A 24,405-nucleotide genomic window follows, 5' to 3' on the forward strand; every position below is an offset into this window, starting at 1 on the left:
AGAAATGACTCTTCCATTAGTCCTCAGCCCTCTTTACTGCACCTTTATTCATGAACTGACATAGAAGATATCAGCCCATTAAGGTTTCAGGTATCCTTGGAGACAAGGGCTGCTGTGCTGGATAAGGGTCCTAAACAGAACAGCGTAGTCCTGAACAACACAGTGTTGCATGGGAGGAGCAGGGATGAGAAATAAAGAACCTGAAAGCAATAGCTGGGACCAGAAGGTGTTGCATAACCTGATGGCTTACGCCAAGCAAATCTGCTAACAGGTACAACATCATTTATACCGTTTAGAGAGCAGAAATGGCTGGTGTCAGCAGAGGCAATGTTGGCAAAGAGAGTGTAGAACACATGGGACACAGCTGCCGTAGGACGGATAACCACAGCCCAGGGAGAAGTTGGGTCCCCAGACGGCACAACTTTGACCCTTTGGAGGCACAAGCTCCAGACCTAGCCGCACCTAGACAAGGACAGAGAACTAAAGTTCCCTTTTATCAACTCCTCTAGGAAGGTCTCGAGTTGGTCTGGCTTCCCACACTGTGCTCATCTTGAAGGAAAGTTGTAGTTGAGATGGTGAAGACGGGCATGTGGCAAGCAAGCAAGGCACGTGCTGCCAGTGTTGACCAGAGGGTTCTGATTCCTGGCTTATTCTCATCTCTTATTTTATAACTCTCTCTAGTGTTAAGATCTTTTCTATGTGTAGGGAAATCATCTTGATTTCTGTCTATCATTAGGGTTGTATTATCTCCCTTTAAAGTTACTCTATATATGCAATAACACACCCTGTAGGCATTCTTTGAGCCCTTATGGGTACTTATTTTGACACATCCATTTTAACACAGAAAATCCACAGACTGCACCAAGAAGCCACTTGAAGCCCCCTCAGTGTAATGAAGCATGGCCATTCCCATCCATAGTGCGCAGGGCATGCAAGTGTCTCCTTCATCAGACATTTTTCTGGCTTGTCTGCTTTGCTCATGAAGGACCCACTGATGCATCTGTGTTACAGCTGTGTAAGGCTGGATACATCCCTTGCTTTTTCCACACAGAATGTATAACCAATGACAAAATAAGGCTAAGAAAATGGATATTTTTCTGGCGTAGGTTCTGCATGGAAGCAGGTGACCAGGCTTCCATTGCTTTTATGCGGCTCCTTTGCTCTTGGTTGATTTTGAGTGATAGCTTCGCTTCTGCGGAGAGAGGATTTTATTGGAAGCCTATTCAGAGATTTGGTTCAACAAACTGGACTATAGGTTTCAGAAAATCTCTTTTGAAGCCTCCTATAATAGATTTTCTCATCGGTTATTCCTGGAACACTTCACGCTCCACAGCCACGCTCAGCAGCTCTGCTGTGCTCTGCCCGTTTGCCCATTAACCTGCCTTGTCAACTTGGGAAATAAACAGAGGAAAATTGTTTTACATTTTTCTGATTAATTGCTTGGCATCCCAATTTCCCTATTACCAGGAAGTCCTGATATTTCTTTAGAGCTTCCTTTTCTTGTTCCCATCTCGTTCCCTAAAGTATTGCTCTTATATCTCAGCAACACGACGAGGAAGAACGGGGGTCTCTGTCATCCACATCACACCACTCTGGGGAACCTGCTCCCCATCGCGTCTGGGGCCTCTTTTGTTTCAGTCCTCCCTGCTGCTGTAACAGTCACATAGAGCGGGCAGCGCATGAAGTTTCTACAGCTCTAGACGCCAGAGGTTTAGAGACAGAGGCGCTAGTAGACCTGGCATCTGGTAAGGGCGGAGTTCTCATGGGCTGATGGCAGTTAGCATGTCCTCATATATCAATGTGGAAGGAGCAAGAAGTGTTCTCTGGGTCTCTTTTATTTATCAGGCTAGAAATCCCATCTACGGGGGTCAAACAAACCTGTGCTCCTTTCCCATGCTGTACCGTCTAGAAAAGTTCCTGGCCTGGGCCATACACGTTGTGAAGCCGCCACTTCTCCACGGCTGCGCAAGAACTGGGATACTATTCTAAACACTGCGGTTCTGTCTGTTTTAGAGATTTTTATCTCAGAAATTGTATTGTTAAATTTGGCTGCTGTGGTCAAAGATTATGACCAGAAGCAACTTACAGAAGGAAGAGTTCATTTTCGCATATGGCTCCATAGGGAAGTGGTGAAGGAAGCAGCAAGTTGGAGCAGGAATCTAAAGGATCACATTTCCATCCAAACACAGGGAGCAAAGAGAGCAAACCAGAGGCAGGACAGACTATAAAAACCCTCAAAACCTACCCCAAGTGCTGGACTTCCAGCAGGGCTGTACCGCCTGAAGGTTCCATGGTCTCCCAAACAGCACCACCTACAGGAGACCAAGTGTTAATTACCTGTGCCTATGGGGGACATTGCTCATTAAAGCCACTGGAGGGTTCTTTCCATTTTTAACAAACTACAGGTTTATTTCAAGTCTGAGGGTGTAGGAATGGGTTTTCTTTACTTCTGGAAGGTTCCTAGGCTACAAGCCCCACAAACTCAGTAGCCTAACACAATAGATATTCTCTCAACAATCGAGAGCCCAATGCATGGTGTTGCAGGGCCATGCTCCCTGAGAACTCTGTAGGGAAGTCCTCACTGCCTCTGGGTGGTTCTCTGGAAAACCCCGATATCCCTTGCCTTGTAGCACCTCCACCATGACCTCATGACCTCTACCATGACCTCGTGACCTCCACCATGACCTCGTGACCCCCACCGTGGTCTCATCATACCCTACCACTTTTGATTGTGTTTTCACATCTCGTCCTACCTCTTATTTCTTATTTAGCTTTGATTCATAACCACCAATGTGACTCTACAAGGCAGCTAGACTTGGAGTGGAATGAGGAAAATATGGAACTCAAAGAGCTGCAGCAAAAGCATGAAGATCACAGATTATTGTGACCAGGTGAGAGTAAGTAAGTCTCTTACTTGTCTCGCTGTTCCCGCCCCCAGAGCACCCCACAGCTTCTACCATTAACAACATCCTTTGGGGTCCCAAGACACTCTTCAGGATCAGAATTGTACACTACAGCAAGTGAAGAGGACTTTTTTTTCTCTGCTAACTGAGGGTGAACAAAAAACTCTGTCACATGTGATTTTCTGAATCAGTTTTTCTTATTTTTTTGCTTCTGTTCTAATTCTCCTGTCCTACTTCTAATTCCTCCTAGTTTCCTCTCCTGGCTTCTTCTCTCTTAGCTTAAAAATTCTCTTTCTCCCAGGAGCCTTGAAGCAATAAAGAAATCACAAGAGTTACCTCTTATTGGTAGAAAGCACATTGCTAGGGTAAGTGAAGAGGAGTTGAGCTGTTGCCATGGCAACACAAGGGTTTCAAGGTTTCAGGAGTAACCATATGGAGGTTTGGGCACGGTGTCCAATGGCAAACTTGGAGACATGGGTCCATTGTCCGCAGACTGGCAAGCAAAGAATTGGCAAGCTTCTCTTGGGGTGCTTTCTGTAGTAACCTTGGCCGGATATCTGCGGCTCTGATCTCATGCATAGCTGTAAAGTTCCAAACTTATGATCTATTTACAAAAAGCCTTTGTTCTAGTTTTAACTCGTTTTGAGGTGAAAGTGAGTTTACAGTTAGTCTGAGCTAAAAGGAACAAAGCAGACTTTGTAGTGTCCTCATGGGACAAGTAGATCTAGCTATGAAGCGTGTCCTAGTATATATTCTATATATCAAAATCATATATCTAAATGAGAAGCCGTCTTTCTGATCATTCACCGATATATGTGCCCATAAGATTGAGATGTAATCACACATTTCATGAAAATGCATGGTGATGGGGAGATATCATGGCTGTTGTTGCACAGGTGAAATTACAGATGAAAGCAACAGTTTCCAGAGTCAGTGGTCCACCAAACTTGCTGACAGAGTACCCCATCAGCGAACACTTCCTCTGGTGGGTTGACACCTGAATTATCAATTCTGTAAGCTGCGATTGCATCGTGGCTGCAATAGCTTGTGATAAAGGCCCCTGACATAGCATGCTCATGCCTCTTTCACCTTCCCAAAGACTATAGACTTGCTGTTCCGTCACTTGTAGCCATTTGGGTTTAGTGCAGCATTTGCCATGAGCAAAGTTCCAGAATGGCATGTTTCAGGATGATGTTCTCATTCTCAGATTGACTTTCTGTGAGCATCATTATGGTGTGGGACACCACTACCCTTGCATGATTCTTTAAAAAGGGAACTCTTGTGACCAAATGCTTTCTCTCCAATGATCAGAGCATGAAGGTTTTCTGTTGTCTTTGGGACTTTGTCTGCAAGCAGTGAGAGGGGACTTGGCCCAGGGTCTCACCATCAACTGTGATGCCAAGGAACTTGGTGGAGTTGGCCACAGTTGGAAGCAATTGGTTTCAGTCAACAGCAGCTATAGAGCTTCTCTCCCTGTCTTATGAATAAACCAACCAGCATGGCTTAATGGCCCACTCTACTCCAGTCTTACCTCAGCTTAATGCATTTACCTCCAATGACTATATTTCCATAGAAGGTCACGTTTTGAGGTACTAAGAGCTAGGACTTCAAATTATCTTCTGGGGGAAAGACAACTTAATACACATGGCCCAGTACTCTTGTGTTACTATGTGTACCTCCTCTTTCCAAAGTTCTTAAATGGGAATAACCTTTGTACTATGAGGGAAAACACCTGCTCAGGTCGCCTAACTAGGATTGTAAGTTCCCGACTTGGCTGCATTTTCATTACTCACGGAACCAATCAAGACACTCATTATCCAGACAGAGATTTCCCCCATGGAGACCTGTTGTTGCCAGTTTGGATGACTTCCCTGGGAGACAAGACATAGGTGAACTGTAGCCTTGAACATGTCATATTTGGTTATACATGGCAGGGACTTCGATTTCCTTGCAGAGGATCTGTCCTCCTACCCCAGTAGAGACTAAGGACATTGAGAGGTCTGTTGTGTTTAATTAGGGACACTAAAGCCAGAGAGGCAAAGTAACCATTCAGGTGGTGTTGACTGAGGTTTATCTGTCTTGCCCAGTCCCGCAGCCGTTCAGTCCCAAAGAAACACACAGAGGTCTACATTAATCATAAACTGGTTGGCCCATTAGCTCAGGCTTCTTATTAACTCTTATATTAGCCCATAATTCTTGTCTGTGTTAGCCACATGACTTGGTACCTTTTTCAGTGAGGCATTCTGATCTTGCTTCCTCTGCATCTGGGGATGGCTGCAGACCGAATTTTTCCTCTTCCCAGAATTCTCCTGTTCTCATTGCTCCACCTATACTTCCTGCCTGGCTAATGGCCAATCAGCATTTTATTAAACAAGTACAAGAAACACATGTTTACAGGGTAAAATCCTTGTCCCACAGCAGGGTGGCTCAAACAGTAAACAGCGGAGTTGTGTTTGTGAATATTCACATCTTTGTAGCTCTGACCACCAAAGGAGCTGAATTCTACCCATCCTCCAGACCCACTGAAGAGTGTCAGCTTCTAAAATATTGTTCTTGTCTTCCTAGTACCTAAGAAAGTGAGGTCAAAAAGTACCACAAAAGGCTGGAAAGAGAGATAGTGGTTTGTTTTTAAATTTTATTCAGTAGGTAAGGAAAGGCTAGCTTGTTAGTTTTGAAATGGGGACTATGCCAGGGGCTGGTGTGGGGTGGTTATTCGATGTTGGATCTAGATGGTGTGGTGTTTGAGAAAGGTGTTCTAGTAGTCTAGCCTCACTGAAAGTGCATGCATGACTTTCAAGCAAGCCGAGTAAGTCTACGTTTGACTTTTTTTTTTTAATGGCTCAAGTCCTGCAGCCCAGCTCACGACGGCACATGCATCCTTTTGAATGCTGGGTCCTCTCCATTCAGCAAGAAGCAGTTCATAAGTGCCAGTAGCCAGCCCCTGCTTTAGAAGCCTCAAAAAAGGGATAACAAGCCTAAAATGTACTCACAAAGTTAAGGAGATAATTTCATGACGTAAGCGCTGTGGTATGGATAAATGAGGTTATGAGAAAAGGGTACCTAGAGACTCATCCAGGCAGGTGACCCTAAAGTGGATTATAATGGAGTCATATCTGTGTTGAAGTGGGCCAAGGTCTTGTTGAAGTGGTAGCAAGAACCACAGCCGGGTGAGGGGCGGTTGTAGGTACTGGAAAACTGAATGTCCCAGTGAAGGTATGGCATAGAGAGATGGTGTGGGTCCTGGGGACCCTGGTGAGAATGCAGACTTGTCGAGCCAGAGTGACAATGAGGAGACCAGGAAGCAGGAGGGGACAGAAATAGGGCTTCCATCTTAGGAAGCATAAAAATTTCATACATGTAGGAACCATCAAAGACAATTCTCCTCTAACCACATGAGTTCACAGACAAATAGAGATGGAAATCCTCAATGGCTTGCTCACAGTCACTTGGATAAGCTAGGGCAGAAGTTCTCAGACTAATAAGGTTCTTTCTGTTGAATTGTTCTGTCCCTCAGCGAGGAGGGACCTGGGCAGAAGACAGGTTTGTCACCGAGTCATCAGTAGCAGTGGCAGAGCTTTGGATCACCAGGGTGACACTCTCCCTCCAGTATCCAGGGTGTGCTTTCCTTCCTCCTGAAAAGGCACTTAACCTGGGCTGGAGAGATGGCTCAGAGGTTAAGAGCACTGGCTGTTCTTCCAGAGGGCCTGAGTTCATTTTCCAGCACCCACATGGTGGCTCACAACCATCTGTAATGAGATCTGGCGCCCTCGTCTGGTGTGCAGGCAGAGCTCTGTATACAACATGGTAAATAAATAAATTTCAAAAAAAAAGGCACTTGATGAAGACGACAAGCTGAAGCTACAGCGATGGTTGCTCTCAAAGTTCTGGCTGAGCCACCTGTAAGTCAAGGCTGCTCGTTCGTGTCCCCACTGCCAAGACCCAAAATAATCACACAGAAACTGTATTATTACAACACAGCTTGGCCTATTATCTCATGCTTTTTATTGGCTAGTTTTTATATTAAATTATCCCATATCTATTATTTTATACTTTACCACAAGGCTCATGGTTTACTGGTACCGGTACATGGACATCTTTCTCCTCTGATTGCTACATGGCGTCTCTTTTTGACTCTGCCTACCTCTCTTCTCCTCTATCTGCTTAGAATTCCTGCCTTGCCCTATTCTTTGCCCTATTCTGCACTGCAATAGGCCCAAAGCAGCTTCTTTAGTAACCCATGGTGTCACAGCATACAGAGGGGAATCCCACATCACCCACCTAAAGATACTTTCTGAAGTCAGGCAGAGGAGCTGGAGTCATGACACACACTGCCCTTGTAAAGGATTCTGCTCGCAGCACCCGCACCAGGCGGCTCAGTCCAGGGGGTCAGATGCACTCACTATGAATACACCCCAACACATAACACATACACACATAATTTAAAATGTAAATCTTAAAAATAAATAAAAAAAGGAAAAGACCAAAAAGAGACAGTGTGGATCTGCCTTCTGCCACTGCTGTTAGGCATTTCATTTTTGGGGTACATTGTTGAACCCCACTTTTATTTTTAAAGATGCTGTGATGAAACTCAGAATCAAGGTCCCATTTGAAGTAAAGAAGCCACCCCAGAGTCATCTGCCTCTTTTGTTCACAACCACTCTGTGGTCACAACCACCCCATGTTCACAACCACCCGTGTTCACAACCACCCAGTGCTTACAACAACCCAGTGTTCACAACCACCCAGTGCTCACCAACTACCAAGTGCTCACAACCACCCAGTGCTCACAACCACCCTGTGTTCACAACCACCCAGCTCACAACCACCCTCTGTTCACAACCACCCAGTGCTCACAACCACCCTGTGTTCACAACCACCCAGCTCACAACCACCCTCTGTTCACAACCACCCTCTGTTCACAACCACCCAGTGCTCACAACCACCCTGTGTTCACAACCACCCAGTGCTCACAACCACCCTGTGTTCACAACCACCCAGCTCACAACCACCCTCTGTTCACAACCACCCAGTGCTCACAACCACCCTGTGTTTACAACCACCCACTCCGTGCTTACAACCACCCCATGTTTACAACCACCCCATGTTCACAACCACCCCATGTTCACAACCACTCCATGTTCACAACTACCCCGTGTTCACAACCACCCATGTCCCCCTGACTCAGAGTAAAAAGGGGTATCATGGTGGCCCACCAGCCCCACAGTGTCTGCTCTTTCCTCATCTACTGCCTTTGTCTTCCTCCCGGCTCTGCTCCAGCCACACCCCGATCTCCCTGAACACACAGCCACCCTCTCTTCATCTAGAACACTTTTCTCCAGACACCGTAGCTCCAATCATTGATCCGATGTCCGAGTGGACATCATTCCCTACATCTCCGTTCCTCTCATCTCCTGTTCTAGTGATCGGTTGCTGCTCAAGTCACTCCAGGACACACCAGACGCTCGTAGGAACCATCGAGACAGGTTCTCTTTTAGACACCTGAATTTACAGAGACAGAAGTCCTTCCTTGCTTGTTCTGGATTTTGGCAGTCGGAGGGTGGGCAGGATTAGAAAGGCAGGCTTGGTCAGAGCCCATCATGTGGCCTCTCCTCTAGGGCCAGTCTGGACTTCCTCATTGAGTGCTGGCCTCAGGGCAGCAGGATCTTTATACCGGAGCCATGGTTGAAGGTGAGTCCTCCAGCAGGCCAAGTGGCAGCCTTGTCTTCTCACATGACCTCACCTTAAACTTTGTACAACAGCCTTGTCTTCTCGCGTGACCTCACCTTGGACTTTGTACAATGTAACTTGCACATATGCTGTCTGGACATGAAACTCACAGTTCCAGAGGGGAGCAAGCACAGGGCCCACTTCTTGGTTGAAGAGGTGTAATGACAGGTTTGTCAACTTGACCCAACATAGAATGACCCAGGAGAAGAGTTTCAGTGAGGAGTTATCTGGGTTAGTTTGGATGTGTGTCATTGTCGTGGGAGATTGTTCTAGTTAAATTAACTGCTGTGGGAAGGCCCAGCCTGCTATGGTCTCCAGGCAGGAGATCCTGGACCAGTGAGGCTGAAGAGGGCTGAGAACAAATAACACACGTGTATTCCACCTTCTCTCAGCACCTGACTGTTGATATGACTAACTGCTTCAAGATCTGTCTCCGCCTCTCTGCAGTGATGGATTTTAACCTGGAATTGTAAGCTGAATGTGGAGGTCTGATTGAGACTGGCCTTCATAGGCTAATATATTTGAATATTTGGTTCCTAGGAGGTGGAACTGTTTGGGAAAGATTAGGAGATGTGGCTTTGTTGGAGGAGATGTGCTGTGGGGGCGGGGTAGACTTTGAGGTTTCAAAAGCCCACGCCATTCCCAGTTAGTTCTGACAGAGCTTATGTATCAGATATAAACTCTCAGCTCTTGCTTCAGTGCCATGTCTGCCGGCCTGATGCCACAGCCCCACATTGATGGCCATGGCCTCGCCCTCTGAAACAGTATGCTCAGTAAATTCCTTTATAAGTTGCCTTGGTCATGGCATCTTAGCATGGCAATAGAACAGTAACTAAGATACAGTAACAGAAACAAAACTAGAACAAGCTGGCAACATTGTACAGGACCCTGCCAGATGGGAGCTGCTACGTTCTCTGCACTGGCTGTATCTTCTCTGCCCCTCTCATCAGCACGGAGCTAAGGCTCTTCTGTCTGTATCCTGTGCATACAAATGTCTTGTTCCTTGGTGCCTCCCCAGCACTGGACCTGGCACATACTGACAGTGATACACACTTCTCGAATGAACTTCGACCTTCCACCCTAACCTCACCATGTTAGATCTGAATATAGTCAGTTTACAGTTGAGGGAAATGAAACTCAAAAATATTTGTAAGCTATACAGGATTCACAGCTACAAAGCGGAAAATCCAAGGCCAACAGGCATTTCTAGCTCCTCCTCGTCTCTCAGGCCACATGCCAAGGACTCTAGTCCACCAACCCCTTCCACCCCTGCTGCCCCTATCCACTCCCAGGTCAAATTCAATTTTCCCCTTTGGTTGCACTCAAGCTCAGAGCAGGACAACTACACCTTAAATCCCGGGATGCCTGGTGTTTCAGGGTCTGTCGGGGTAAGAAAGCTCTCTAGGTGTTTGGATCTTCCTTGGGTTTGTCACAGAAAGGTGGACAACTGAAAGGCTACGTGGTTTTTAAAATGGCAGGCTCAAATTTTAGCTTTTTTTTCTTTGCCTTGCTATCTTTATAGGTGTTACACTAATAGCCGTCACTGTTTTGCCTAGGAAGCCCCAGAGCTGTGATATTTGAAGTAATAAGTCCCGTCCACTGGCCCTTTAACTGCTGAGGTACAGTCCACAGGCCTCGTTCCAGAAGCCCCAGCTCACTTAATTCCACCTCCCTGTCTTCTCTCCACAGAGGATCTCATACAAGGCTGTTTGAAGGCTAAGGAGTTCAGAGCAGATTCCCCTACCATTTCTTATCTTGAAAAATATTCAATATTTGTGTAATTAAAGTGAAGTCTTCCTAGAGAAAATGACAACTCAAATAATCTTAAATGTACCTCCAAGAAAGAGGCTGTCACAATGACATTTCATTGTAGAGCCACATTCTCCGAGGCCTTTGCTTTGCTCTGATTCCTCGTAGTCTTTGAAGGTTATGTCATGGCTGACTTCAAATCATGTTTTAAATTATCGTGGCCTCTTTCAGAACGGGTTCTGTGAGCGAGGGAATCTTTCTTTTACTCTAGATTTTCTTCTATTGCATTGTTACCAAGGACTTGAAACAGCAAAAGTTGAAAGCAAACAAAATCTTCCCTGACCTTGGTTTTCCTGCTAGCTAACATCTCATTTTTTTTCTTGTGTACTAACAGTTTTAAAATAGCTCTTTAATACCTTCTCTCTCAATGTCTTCTTTGCTAAATTGTGCAGCAGAGGTGACCCATGCCCTCCAACCTAATTGGCAAATCTAAGGGAATTTGTCAAGTTCTCTGCAGTCTTGGCATCATGCTCCTCACCCTCCCTCCTCACTCCACACTTTCCTGTGCCCCAGCATACAGTACCTAGGTTTTATTCTGAATAGCTGCAGGGTTAATCCCCTACTGTGTGCATCTGTGCGTATAACTGAGAGTTTCCACATCGGATGACAGCATTGACTGCTCCAAGGTGTGGTTGAGGGAAAGGTTTTCATTGTACGTACGTACGTACGTACGTGTGTGTGTGTGTGTGTGTGTGTGTGTGTGTGTGTGTGTATGGGGGGGGGTAGGGAGAGGACTGGACTTGGCCATGAGAGGAGGGGGACGTGAAGAACGAAGGCAAAGAGACAGCCAAAAAAGAGGAGCAAAGGAAACCAAGAGAGGGCAAGCAAAAGGATGAAGAGAGGAAGGCAAAGAGCGAGAGCAGAGCTGAGAGAACAGGGTGATGAGGAGAAATGGGAAGCTCAGGGGAGGGAAGGCCAAGAGCTGGAGACGGCGGTTAGGGCGAGAAGAGGCATCAGCACGGACTCTGAAGTGGGTGCTTGTGATACTGAGGGAGATGGGGGTCAGAGTGAGCCTGTAACTCCACTTCCAAGGGTCTGATACCCTCTTCTGGCCCCCATGGGCACACACAGGGTCCACACATATATATGTAGGCAAAATACTCATACAGACAGAAATAAATGAACAAACAAATAAATACATGAACAAATAAATAAATACAAATGAAAATACTCTGAACTTTGAGTTTTAAAATCTATGGGCTACAGTCAAAGCCATACTTGTCAAAGACTTGGTCCTGAACACCTGAGATTTTTTGGATCTCTCTCAAATCTACTTACTGAATGACCTTAAGTATTTAGCCTCCTGCAGCCTCTGTCTGCTTATACAACAGAGTAATGATTGCTTGTGTAGGAACAAACTTAGAAGATGTGTTCAGCAAAGTATCAGGTGTAAAATCACGACTCAATACATGCTAGAGGGCATAAAAGGCTCATTCCAAGGGCTCTGGTTTCTATTTCGACTTGTTAGCCAAAAAAATCATAACTTATACTTAAGTATTCAAAAGCATTTGGCATAATCTAAATGTATATTAGCTGTCTTCACCTTAAATGTTTCTCTTGTTCCCAGCGTGGTGGCAGATGCCTTTTAATCCCAGCACTTGGGAGGCAGGAGCAAACGGATCTCTGCGTTAGTGGCCAGCCTGGTCTGTACAGCAAGCTCTAGGCCAGCCAGGGCAATATAAAAGACCATGTCTCACAAAAGAAAGTGTCCAGTGTAACAGTAAATGAATGCAGTTTTAACTGAAGCCCTTAGGTTTTTATTCTACCCCCATATGTGAAACACTGTTGCCTCTGTGTTGGAGCAGCCTCCGTAGGAACCGTCCACGCACCGCACTGTTAACCTGGACTGCAGCTGGCAACAGTTTAGTTATTTTAGATTTTTTTTTTTAATTTGAGAAGGAGCCCATTTGGGTCATTTAAAATCCTTAGAACTGAAGCTGCTTCAGCTGTTCGTATTTTTATTTACTTTTTCTCTTTTCTTTTTTTTCACCTTGGCATGGAGAGAGGAGAAGATAGGAATTCAATTAGCACCTTGATATTTTCATTATCCTTCCTTTCAGCTCAGGGGCCACTTCACAGGCTCTGCTTCCTGGAAGTCGGGTCGCATCAAAAGTGGGGGCAGCAGTTTCTCGGTTTTTAATTTTCTGTAAAAAAGGCGAGGCATCAATTTTGTTCCGCTCTAATTAGTATGAGAGTCACGCTCGCCTGTGTCAGTGAGCAACCAGATGCCTGGGAGCCGGTACCTCACAGGTCCTCCAATTCAGGCCCCAACTTGGCTTCCCGGTGTTTTGGCTCACAGGGGTCCTCTTCAGTCCATGCCAGGCGCTCTCTGTAAGGTCAATGTGGTGAGAAAAATAACATTCTCCAACTCTGCTTTCGTCTATATCCAAGTACAAAGGAGATTATTTTAATAGGAATTAAGAAATTAAAAATAAAACTCCAAACCAGTGATGAGCCTCCTCAAAAGGAGCGGTGGGAAGGGCTTAGTTTGTTAACATCTCTTTAGGGGGAAACCAGGGTGGGAATCTGCAGAAAATTCCCTCTGCTTTTCCTGTGAGGAAACTGAGGCCAACTGTGGTTCAGAGATCCCCTGAACTGGTAAGGTCTGCAGGGGATTTCTCCACAATCAAGAGGGCAGAGCTTAAAATGTTGTGGGTGACTCTCTGCACCCTACACATTAGGAGAATGCCCCTGAGCTTCGACGAGCCTGCTTGGACTGAGTCTTCTCTCATCCCACGGAGCACGTCATCCTACTAGAGAAGCATCTACTTTGTATAATGCACCATGACGGTTCACGATGAATAACGAGATTCCACAGATGCCGGACACCCTAATTTTAGGGGGAAATTTAATCTGAGTGAGCTCGCTGGTGTCCTTTAGGCTAGAAATCACAAACTCAGATGACCTGCAGACCACAGGAGTGAGTGCTTCTGGCTCTGAGGAAAACCATAATGGGTGGGGAGAGAGTAGGTGGGAGCTGTTCCAGCCGGAGGATGCCTGGGGCCTTTCAAAGGAGCAGCTGTTGCTCACTTGCAGCCAAGTGTGTTCCGCGGAAGAATGCAACTCAGCGTGGCCAACCCTGAAGATTTCTCAGGAAAAGTCAGAAATCTCAACTTGATTTTAAAATCGCTTAGACTTCCTAACCGACGACTCGACTCAAGCCAGAGTTCCCGGCCCAGTGTGCCCTGTGCAGAGGTCACGGGGAAGTGAGCCACACCCTTGGTGAACATTCTTTTTCACCCATTTTATACCTTCCTGCCTTGCCTCCTGCTTCCTGCTTATACCCAGGGGTATAACAAGTGGGCAAACGAGGGCCGCTAGTTGGCATGTTAGAGACAGCCTCCACTCTTCTGCAATGGTAAGCACATTACTGCGGGTGCTTAATTTCAGCGAGGTAATATTTATGATTTGATTCCTTGAGGGAAGAGCTCTATCAGCTTCAGCTAATACTTCAAGATGAGGCGCATTAAGGGACTTGTGCTGAGCTATGCAGTGAAGAATTCCATTTTGAAGCGAGGGCAAAAAGCATCAAATGACACAGGAAAGTCAGCACCTGAAGGGGTACACAGTAATGAAGCTGGGCTAGGAAAGGGGCAGGGGGCAGATGGACTGGGCAATGGTGGAGCACGCCTTTAATCCCAGCACTCAAAAGGGCAGAGGCAGGTGGATCTCTGAGTTCGAAGCCAGCCTGGTCTACAGAGTGAGTTCCAGGACAGCCAGGGTCACACAGAAAAACCCTGCCCTGAAAAACCAGAGGGGTGGGGTGGGAAGAGAGATGAGAGAGAAAGAATGGGGGAGACTATAGGATTAGCTATTAAAAGACCCTCATATGGCTCTTCTCTCATTTTAAAAGATAATATAAATATCTACATGGTCAATGTCAAGAGGAGTCCAGTACTTAAAGCATTGCTGTCCCCACAAGCACCAAGTGTTGAAGGTTAGGCATGGACTGTGAGCAGTGCGCTGGGGTTAGAGACTGGGCCACAGGAGGTGAGGCTGGGGGCCTTCCCATAGGAAAGGGTTTGAAAAGCAGACTAGTGCACCATCAAAGGGGTTCGAGACGAATATAAACATGTATATACAGCGGTGCTGGCAAACGTCTGACCCGACTCTTCTGGAGGGGGACCCTGGTTTGTCCCCTTTGCTTGCTTCTGTGCTGTAAGTGCTTTAACTGGAACCAGTTTTAAGGTATCAACACGAAGTGGCAGAAAGCAGAGTGGGCATGAAATAGACAGGTCGGTGGCAAGGTGAGGTGACCGGACAAGGCCAACGAAAATTCAGGAGGAGACACTCAGATTTAGGAATGTCATGCTGGGAGGGTGAAGCCGATTGTCCACAGAGGTCAGCAAGCTACAGAAACGGAAACAGAGATTAGGAACCCCCAACGGAATTTGTGAGGATGACCACAGGGGGGAGAGGAAAGTGTAGAACAGAGTTCAGTCCAGAAGCCATAAAAGCAAGGAGGACTGGGCTTGAGTTCAGCACACATCAACAAGTTGCTATACGGCACTGTGGAATGGCTGTTGTTCATCCGTAGCTGTGAAAGATTCCCTATAACAGTGGTTCTCAACCTGCGGGTTGCAACCCTTTTGTGGTCGATCCGCTCCTTCAAAAGTGCTGCCTAAGACCATTGGAAGACATAGAAATACATTACAGTTCATAACGATGGCAAAATTACAGTTACGAAGTAGTAACGAAAATAATATTATGGTTTGAGCTCACCACAACATGAGGAACTGTATTAAAAGATTGCAGCGTTAGGAAGGTCGAGGCTCACCTATGGGCATGAGGCTCTGTGTGCTACACATACGTGTAAGCCCATATTCCTGTCCATCGGGTAGATAGATGAAGCCTGTACACTCTACACACATGACATGGGGCGTCGTGTGCCTGGTAGAAACAGGCTATGCTAGAGATGAATAAAGTAAGCTTTTAACACTTTTAATGTAGCTACCATTTACCTGAGCTTTATAAGGTGCCTAAACATTGGGCCTCGTGCTTTGTTTGCATTCTATTTAGGTGAAAAAAAAATCTGGCTAAATGTTTAAGTAATTTATCTGCTGTTAGCCAGCATGGCACATAGCCCTTTCTAACTTTAGAGACTCATCCCCCACCACGTCGCTGTAACGTCCTCTCCAGAAGATAATAGTCTGATGGAGGTGAAGGGCAGGGTAATCAGAGAGTTATAGTTCCTCTTTTAAAAAAATTTATTCAGCCTGCATATTCCTAAAGAGTCAATTCATGCTTTTTTTCTGCAAAACCTCCCTTGCGCTTGCATGTGACATGTATTTTTAGGCTCTGCTGTTAGCAAGTGTATTTTCGTGTGATTGAGTGGGAGTGTGGGGAAAGTTTTGCAGAGCTGTTTCCACCAGAACGCAGGGGGCTTAGCAGAGACTGTAAAATCTCTGCCATCCAAGGTCTTGGGAAAACCGCAGAGAGATGCGTGTGTTCTCACTCTGTTATTCTACATACATCCCGGATGAATGACTGGTTACAGGTATTGTTAAGGCATTTTAAATGACCCACTTCCAGCATTGAATAAAATCACTCACCGGGCCAAACCAACTGGCGCTTCTCAGATTATAAAACCACAAAGTGAGAAAAATGTTAAAACAGCTAAAGCAAAAAATGATGCCCGAACAGGGCAGGAGCAAAATGGAGCCTTGCTGTCTGCCAAGGCAGATGGCTGACCTCTAGGGGGGCTTCACCGCCACGTCCATGGTAATTGGATGCTGGGGCTTTTCTGGCAAGGACTGTGCAGCTTCATCTACAAGATCCAGGCCCATTCCTGCTCAGTTCTTCTCAGTGCATCCTCTCTGTGGCTGGAACGGACGGTTTATCCAAAACATAAACGTTACCTTTACTTTATGATGCTTCTCTGGTAACAAGGACATGAAAAGTAATTAAGGACAGAATTTCCTAGCTGACTCTCTTGCATGTACAATTATCTGCAGATATAAAATTGCCCACTTTGATAATTATACCCTCCGAACGAGGGGCAAGTGGCTAATTATGCCCACATGTGGCCGATTGCACTTTCCATTAGCCAATTACATGCACAATTATTTGTGCACACCAATAACTGCACTCCTGGAAAATAGCGGTCCTCCTTTCAAATCTTCCTGCCTTGGGAGGCTGATGGAGTAATTGTCACGCTGGAAATGCACTTGGTGGCCACTGGGAGAGAATCAGATACCAGGAGACGTGTAAGTGGCCAGAGCCTGCAAACGGCACCAAGTGCCAAAGAAAGCGAGAAGAACCTTGGGACGGCTCAAGGCCAGCGCGTGCTTTAGGGGGCACGCTTCTCAGGGTGGCTGGGCCCGTCATGTGCAGTGATATCAACCTTCGTTCATGTCTGCACACACAAGCAGGATGATCACGCGCCAGCGTTGTTATGGAATAGGTCAGGCAAATCATGCAGCCGCCTTTGGGTCAAAGCATTACATCTGGATAGACACCGTCATGTCTGCCAGCACAGCTAATTGTGCAGCAAAGCAGGACCGCCAAACAGGAAGCCTATTGCTTTGCCTCTACTGTTTCTATGGGTGACAGTTCAGAAAACAACATGCTGTCATTCAAAATTTGTTCATTTATTCAACAAAATCTGTCGAGTCTTAAGCTATCCTGGAAACACGATGGACAACGGACAGAAAATCAAGAGCACCCTGACTGGGGCCTCTGTTCTGTGAGCTGCCTTTTACCCTGATTTGCTCTAATGAGCAACTGGGGGAAAGAAATTTCACCTCACGTCCAGGAAAAAAAAACTGGCATGGAATTTCGTGGCTTGGTTGCCAGCCACACTGGGTGACAGTGAACCTTGTGGGGTCCTGCTATTTTCATCAGCCTCAGGACCGAGAGTGACAATGACCGCAGGTGATCACTGAACCCCCAAATCCTCGCCAAGCACTTTTAGTTTCCCTCCTCTGGTTCCCGTTCCAGGCCCAGCCCTCCTATCTCTCTACGCTGTTACTCATCGATTCTCCAGATCCTCTCTTCCCTACGTGGAAAAGGGGTCTCTATTCAGGGGGCGAAGGAAGGCACCACAGAGTCAGGCATGAAGGTTAGTCTCCAGGGATGAGACGTTGCTTAGATGAGCAGGGCGTAGTGGTCAGGGCCACGCTACAAGAAGCCAGCATATAAAACAGTTTGGTGGAGGCCAGGAAGTCTAGCCTCTAAAGCCAGACTTTCCTGCATCTGAGTCCCTGTCGTATGATGTTGAGCCAGTTAGCGTCTCTGCTTTGCTCAGTGTTCTCTAAAAAGGAAACGATGCCCACTTCATGAAGTTATTATAAGAATCAGATCAGGAGGAAACATGAATGGGAGTCTTTGGAATACCCATCGTGTATGCCAATTGTTTCCCCCCTATTTTTATTCGTGGACTGAAAATATACAAAAATCTTCTAAGAAAAGTGATGCAAATGATTTGAAACTTAAACACGCATTTCAAAACCAACACGAATATCAGAACAAGGGAAGGAGAGGGCAGGCTCCATTCTCAGAGGCTCTCATGTGGTGGGGTGTGCCGGAGCCCAGGAATCCTCCGCTTGGGGAAGCCCCTACCTCCCACCTATGGGACTCTGGCACAGGTGACCTAAGGAACCGAGCCACATACAGCTGGTTCTGGCTGTACCAGTGTTTGCTTGGCATATTGAACACTGGAGAAGGAACTTCCAAGGTTTGGGGCAAGAAACTTCCAAGATCTGTAATCTTCTGGGACCGCAGATCACGTCAGCTGTGCAGCAGCAGCGAAGGCCCGAGTTGCTGCAGCAGGCTGGTGTTTGCACTGATGTGGTAGGGTCTTCTGTTTTGTGTTGATTTCCTTGGTTAATAAAGAAACTGCCTTGGCCATTTGATAGGCCAGCCCTTAGGTGGGTGGAGTAGATAGAACAGAATGCAGGGAGAAAGAGGGAAGTGAAGCAGATGCCATGCCTCTCCTCTCTGAAACAGTCGCCATGAAGCCAGCCACCAGGTCAGACATGCTGAATATTTCCCGGTAAGCCACCACCCTGTGGTGCTACATAGATTATTAGAAATGGGTTAAGCAAGATGTGAGAGTTAGCCAGTAAGAGGCTAGAGCTAATGGGCCAGGCAGTGTTTAAATGAATACAGTTTCCGTGTAATTATTTCTGGGGCAAAGCTAGCCATGCGGGAGCTGGGTGGGGCAAAAAGCAGGCCTGCTCGCCTCATCAGTACAGTGCACTGTCATGCTCAGATGTGGGGCCACTGGACACATGCAGCGGCTTCCATTTCTGCCTCTTACTTCTCAGGAAGTAATGTATTTTTAAATAGTATTTTGTTATGGAATGGAGAAAAATCATAAACATTTGCACTTAGGGAACAAGGTGTCAGAACTAATCGCCCGGCCTTCTGGATGACTCATGGCAATAAGAAACAGAGCAGGACGTTGGCCACTGTGCAAACGTATTGATCGGTGTTGGTTGCTCTGCAGTTTGCAAGGAGAGATGGTTCTGCCTGGTGTGTTTCAACGCTTGAGGGAAGGCAGAAGCTTCCAAAGCTCGGCTCGGCTCGCCCAGCTCTCTTTAACAGCAAATTCTAACGCCAGCAACATTAAAATGGCTCCCAGGCTGCAAAGGGTTCCGTGCACAGAGTAATCACACCCCTCTGTGGACGAGTAGCTTCGTGTATTTCATAGCATCCACCATGGTCCAGAAGCGTGCGATGGCTGAAAGGAGAATGTATGCCCTGGATGCTCTCAGCAGGCTTTATCAGCCTAAACAGAAATAGTTATCTTTTTTTTTTTTTTTTTTTTTGGTTTTTCGAGACAGGGTTTCTCTGCAGCTTTTTTAGAGCCTGTCCTGGAACTAGCTCTTGTAGACCAGGCTGGCCTTGAACTCACAGAGATCCGCCTGCCTCTGCCTCCCGAGTGCTGGGATTAAAGGCGTGCGCCGCCACCGCCCGGCTAATAGTTATCTTTTATAATGAAAAATTGTTCTACTTTAATACCACAGAGGAAAATTTGCCTTGCCCACATCTATATTCTGATATTCATGAAGACAAATTCTCCTGTCACCCCACAAACGTTATAGTCTCCCATAGGTCTGATATCTCCCAGCAGGTGATGCTGTTGTAGGAAGCTAGGGAGCCTGTATAAGCTGGAGTTTGTGAGTGTGTCGGTCAGGGTCCTCTAGAGGAACAGACCAATAGAAGGAATATGTAGCAAAAGGGGATTTATTAGATTGGCTTGCATGAAATGGTGAGACATCTCAGAGATGGCTATACACTGGAGAGGAAACCCTATAATTGTTCAGTCTGTGAGGCTGGGCCCCTCAGCAGTTCCAACCTGGCACTAAAGGCCTGGGGGATCCTGGAGAGCCACTGGTCTTCAGCCCTTGGTTGAAAGCCAAAGAAACTGGATCCTGAGATAGCAAAATATGGTGGTGGTGGTGGCCAAAGCAAGAGCAAGATAGACCATTCCCCAGCAAGGGTGTTAGCAGAAAGCAAACCTCACTGGATTTCCCTCTTTCCATCTAGAAGGAACTGCTTCCCACTTCAGTCACTCTTCCCTGGAAACAGTCTCACAAACCTGCCCTGAGGGCATCTCTCAGCGATTCCAGCAATCAGATTGACAAGTGAGGGGTGGGCCTTAAGAGATGGAGCCTAGCTAGCCCTACCTATGGCCGAGCCTCTTCTGCTTCCTGGTCTGCTGACAGGTAAGGCATCCTACTTACCTGCTCCTGTACCAGGGTAAGTTCGTCTCCCCTGCCTTGATGGACCGCACTGTGAGACAAGTCAGTCCTCCCTCCCTGGCTGTTTCTGTGACGTTTGTAACAGTAACAAGATGGCTAATTACATGGCCCCTAACACAATCCTTTTATGATGATCCTAGCCGGTTGCGGGAGCTTGATCTGTTTGCCCAGTGATATTTGGAGGTGATCTGCCATGGTATGGTTTTTCCCGATACATGAGCGTCTGATGTGCAGAACTTTCTCCATCTTTCCATGGTGGAGATGTTGTTTTCCACTATATCCATGAATGTGTGTGCTCCCCATTTCATCCCTTATTAAAGAAGTTTTCTTCCCAAGCATCCGTGGATTTCTTGCAATACTACCCCACCCCTAGGATGGCCTCTCCTTGCTTTTGGAGAGCAGGTTTGCTACCAGTGGGTGCCTGTCAACATTTGCACCTTTGACACTCAGATGAGACGTACTCTAAACTGGAATCCAGGCTCACAGCCTCCAGCATCATGTGTCCAAGAAGAAGGATGCCATAGTTAAATACCCCTCAAGGGCCTGTGTGGTAGACGTGGCCATGAACTTGCGGTGTGATTGACAATTGGGCCTACTAGGAAGAAGTTGCTTCCTGGGTGTGCCTCCTACCAAGCTGTCCAATCTCCCCACAAGACCCAAAGCAGCAGGGTCCAATGATCATAGCCACTTCACTGGCTGTTACTCAATGTCTATTAGGTATCTTATATCTCTAGTTGATTGTGTAAAATTTTGGGCTCACCTTGAACTTTTAATTGTGTTTTAGTGTGAGGAGAATAGGGACATCCACACATGCTCTCGCTGGTGTACCTGAGTGACTGGAAACAGAGATTTGCGAGGCTCTCAGAGATTTGTGACTATGAGTAGACACCTCCTCAACCTACTTTCCTAGCTTGGGTGTGTTTGGCCGTCAGACTTGCAAGGACTCGGAAGGTGTGAGGGATAAAAGGTAGGGTTCACCTGAGGTAGGCGTCACTTCAGGTCCCCTGGCACCAACGAAGCAACTCCAACCGACTTGGTCAGTTGACAGGAGCCATCAAGGGTGCATAGGGATTCAGGAAGCTACTGCCGTGAGCTCCCCGAGATCGCCAAGCAGCCATCAGACAGCAGTAATTGCTTTTGATTTAAGGTTGAAGGAAGCAGTCCCTGGGGTCACTTACTGTGCTACATCATCCTGTTTGGGAAATGCTCTCAAGTAACTGCTGGGCAGACTGAGAGGATGAAATTCACTGAGGAAAACAGGCCCGAAATCGAACCTCTCCGATGTGCTTGTCAGCTGTGGACTGGCTTGTGGGGAGAACACATTTTCTATATCCATTACAGAGAATGTTCATTTATTCAACCCTTTCTTACGTCCACTTGCCTGCTTCTGTCTTTATCTTCTCTGCCTCTTCATGTCTACACGCATGCGCGCAGACACACAAACATATAGGTGCGTGCACATAAGCATGCACGCACATGCACACACACGCACGCGCCCCCCCCCCCACACACGCATGCACTCACACACACACGCATGCACTCACACACACCAGTTCATTCTCAGCAAGCTTCTTTACCTCTTAGAAAGAACTGTGGGTTCTGATGGAAGCAGTGTTGACCTTTAACCTAGATCAAACAGGAGGATTCCTTCCAGGCTTGGCCACTCTGCAGTCTCTGATCGCCTTCCCTCACCCCCAGGGAGGAAGTCTTTGCTGTCCTGCGAGGGTTAGGTGCTGGCAGCCTCCCCAGGGAGGGAAGGTGGGGGGGGGGGGTCGTGTCTTTAGGCGGATGCTCAGATTGTGAAACTAAATGTAGCCTGCTCTCGGCTGCTCACTGCCCTGCAATGGCAGCCTGGCAGAGGTTCAGAATGACTTGTTGTGGGCTAGGGTTGAGGCATTTATCTCTCCCTAGACAAAGAAGAGCATCGTCTTGCCAAACTGATTCATTCCTGCTGCTGTTAAGGGCCACGTCGTGGTCCTACTCCTGAAGCAGCTGTGGGTAACACAGGAGCATCTCTTGAGAGCTCTCCTTGTGCCAATCAGAAAGCAGCAGGCACCAGGGGAAAAAATCAGTAAGCAAATACTGGATTAGTGGCCCTTGTTGAGCCCCTCCAAATCTTATGTGTTGTTATAAAACCTAACTATTCCTGGGGTGCTCATTACAGTATGAAGTCATAGAAATCTAGATTAACGTGGCAGGGTGCCTGTCAAAACAGCCTTCAAGTCAGTCATGGTAGTCCATGCCTGGCTGGGGCAGGAATAATGATCACAGGTTTTAGGCTATCCTGGCTGAGAGAGACAGAGAGAGAGAGAGAGAGAGAGAGAGAGAGAGAGAGAGAGAGAGAGAGAGAGAGAGAGCAGCAAAATGGCTCAGGGTGAAAGCCCCAGCCTTAAGACTGATGACCTGAATTTGATACCACATGTGAACTGAGAGAATGGACTCCTAGAACCTCCATATGCATGCCATGTGAGCCCACACACACATGTACACACAATAGATAAATAAATAAAATGTACTAAAAATTTCAGATATATTTAGAAAACCAAGGAAAACAAATCTAAATAATCAACCAACCCAAGTCTGTGGTCAAACGAGATATTCACCCAAGACGGCCATTCCCTCCAGCCTCCCCACCCCACTCCATAGCTACACACACAGGCACGAGAAACGCTAAGTGGTGAGGATGGCAATGCTTGAAGACGTGCAGTCCCTGAAGACGTTCTGGTGTCCTTTGGGAGACCCTGGTGGGACCGATATGGAGGGGTGAAGCCTTTCAGTGGGGAGCAACCTGAAGGCTGCTGTGTAGGAGCAGAAGAACCTTGACTGCCCGTGGGAGAAGGAGGATGATCTTGAGGGACACTGAGCGAGAAGGGGGACGGTCTTGAGAGACTCTGAGTGAGAAGGGGGACGGTCTTGAGAGACACTGAGCGAGAAGGGGGACGGTCTTGAGAGACATGGAGCGAGGATGCAGGCGGTCTTGAGAGACACAGAACATCACTTGTCATAGTGTAGGTGATGTCTGGGCCACACAGCACACATTAGGTGTGACAAGAGTCTAAATCCATCATGGTCAGTAAGTGAGAAGGGATTTTCACCAAAACCTGAGAATTCAGCCTCCTTTCCCCAAATTTGGAGTCTGTTTCTCCTAAGGATGTGCCTCCACTCTTCCTGGAGATTCAAAGACAATCACAGGCTCTTAGTGAGTAGGGTACGGGCTTCCTGGCATCTGGACTTTGGAAATTCCTAAATGCTACCCCAGATTCTAGTCACAGTAGAGATGACCGAAAGCCACTCATCACTTGGAGAGGGTAGAGCGCCAGAACTGCAGTGAGCCTTGCTGTCTTCAGTCGGCCGTGAAATGAGCGCTTGAGAGACGGTGAGCTGATGTGCACACACTCACTGCGACTGCTTGGCTTTGAAAGGAAGGCCGGGGAGAAAGAGTGAAGCTGGGCCAGAGTGTCCTCCAATCATAGGTTGTGATTGAACATAATTAAATTATAGTTTTTAATTGAGCAAGCACTCACGGGGCCCTTATTATTTTTAAAATGAATTGCCTTCTAATTGTTAGTGTGCAGATATAATACACTGAACCAAAACTATTCCAATAAAACATCATTTTTTTTCCAGGAGCTATAGAAGAATCTCTAGGTCAGTCAAGGTAAACCATAAGGAATAAATGCTGACTCAAAATTTTCCATTGTAACTAGGAACGAGAAGGAATGAGTAAGCGAAAACCTTCAACTGTACTCTCCTGAGTTCCCACGTTTCCCTAAGCTATTAGCAGACAGCTGTCCTGACCCTCGGGCACAGAGTGCTTGGATCTGATGAGCAGTGTCGTGTCTGTGTGGTTCTCTCCTGAACTAGGATTCCTTGCTGCTGTTTAGACCACTGATGACCTTCACCAGGATGCCTAAGGTCTGTGCACAACCACAGGCTTGTGATCTCTCAGATGGAGCTGGCAGTTCTACCTCCATCTTGAGCCCACCCTGAGAAAAAAAAAACAATCACATGGCTGTACTTATCTTAGAGCCTCATGGCAAGAAGCCTTCTGAATACTATAATTAGTGTTATGGTTAAGTATTGCTTGGATTCTCTGCTTCTAAGTACATGTGTCAGATGAGCAAGAAGTCAATTTTCTCTGAAGCGAGACTGAAATTTGAAAATCATATAGTTCATGATTTGTGAATCTAGGTTAACAACTCATTCATATATTTTTTTATTGCCACATGGATTATTGACAACAAAATTTGACTTAAAAT

Source organism: Arvicola amphibius, chromosome 1 (assembly GCF_903992535.2).
Source record: "Arvicola amphibius chromosome 1, mArvAmp1.2, whole genome shotgun sequence".
NCBI classification, from domain to species: Eukaryota; Metazoa; Chordata; class Mammalia; order Rodentia; family Cricetidae; genus Arvicola; species Arvicola amphibius.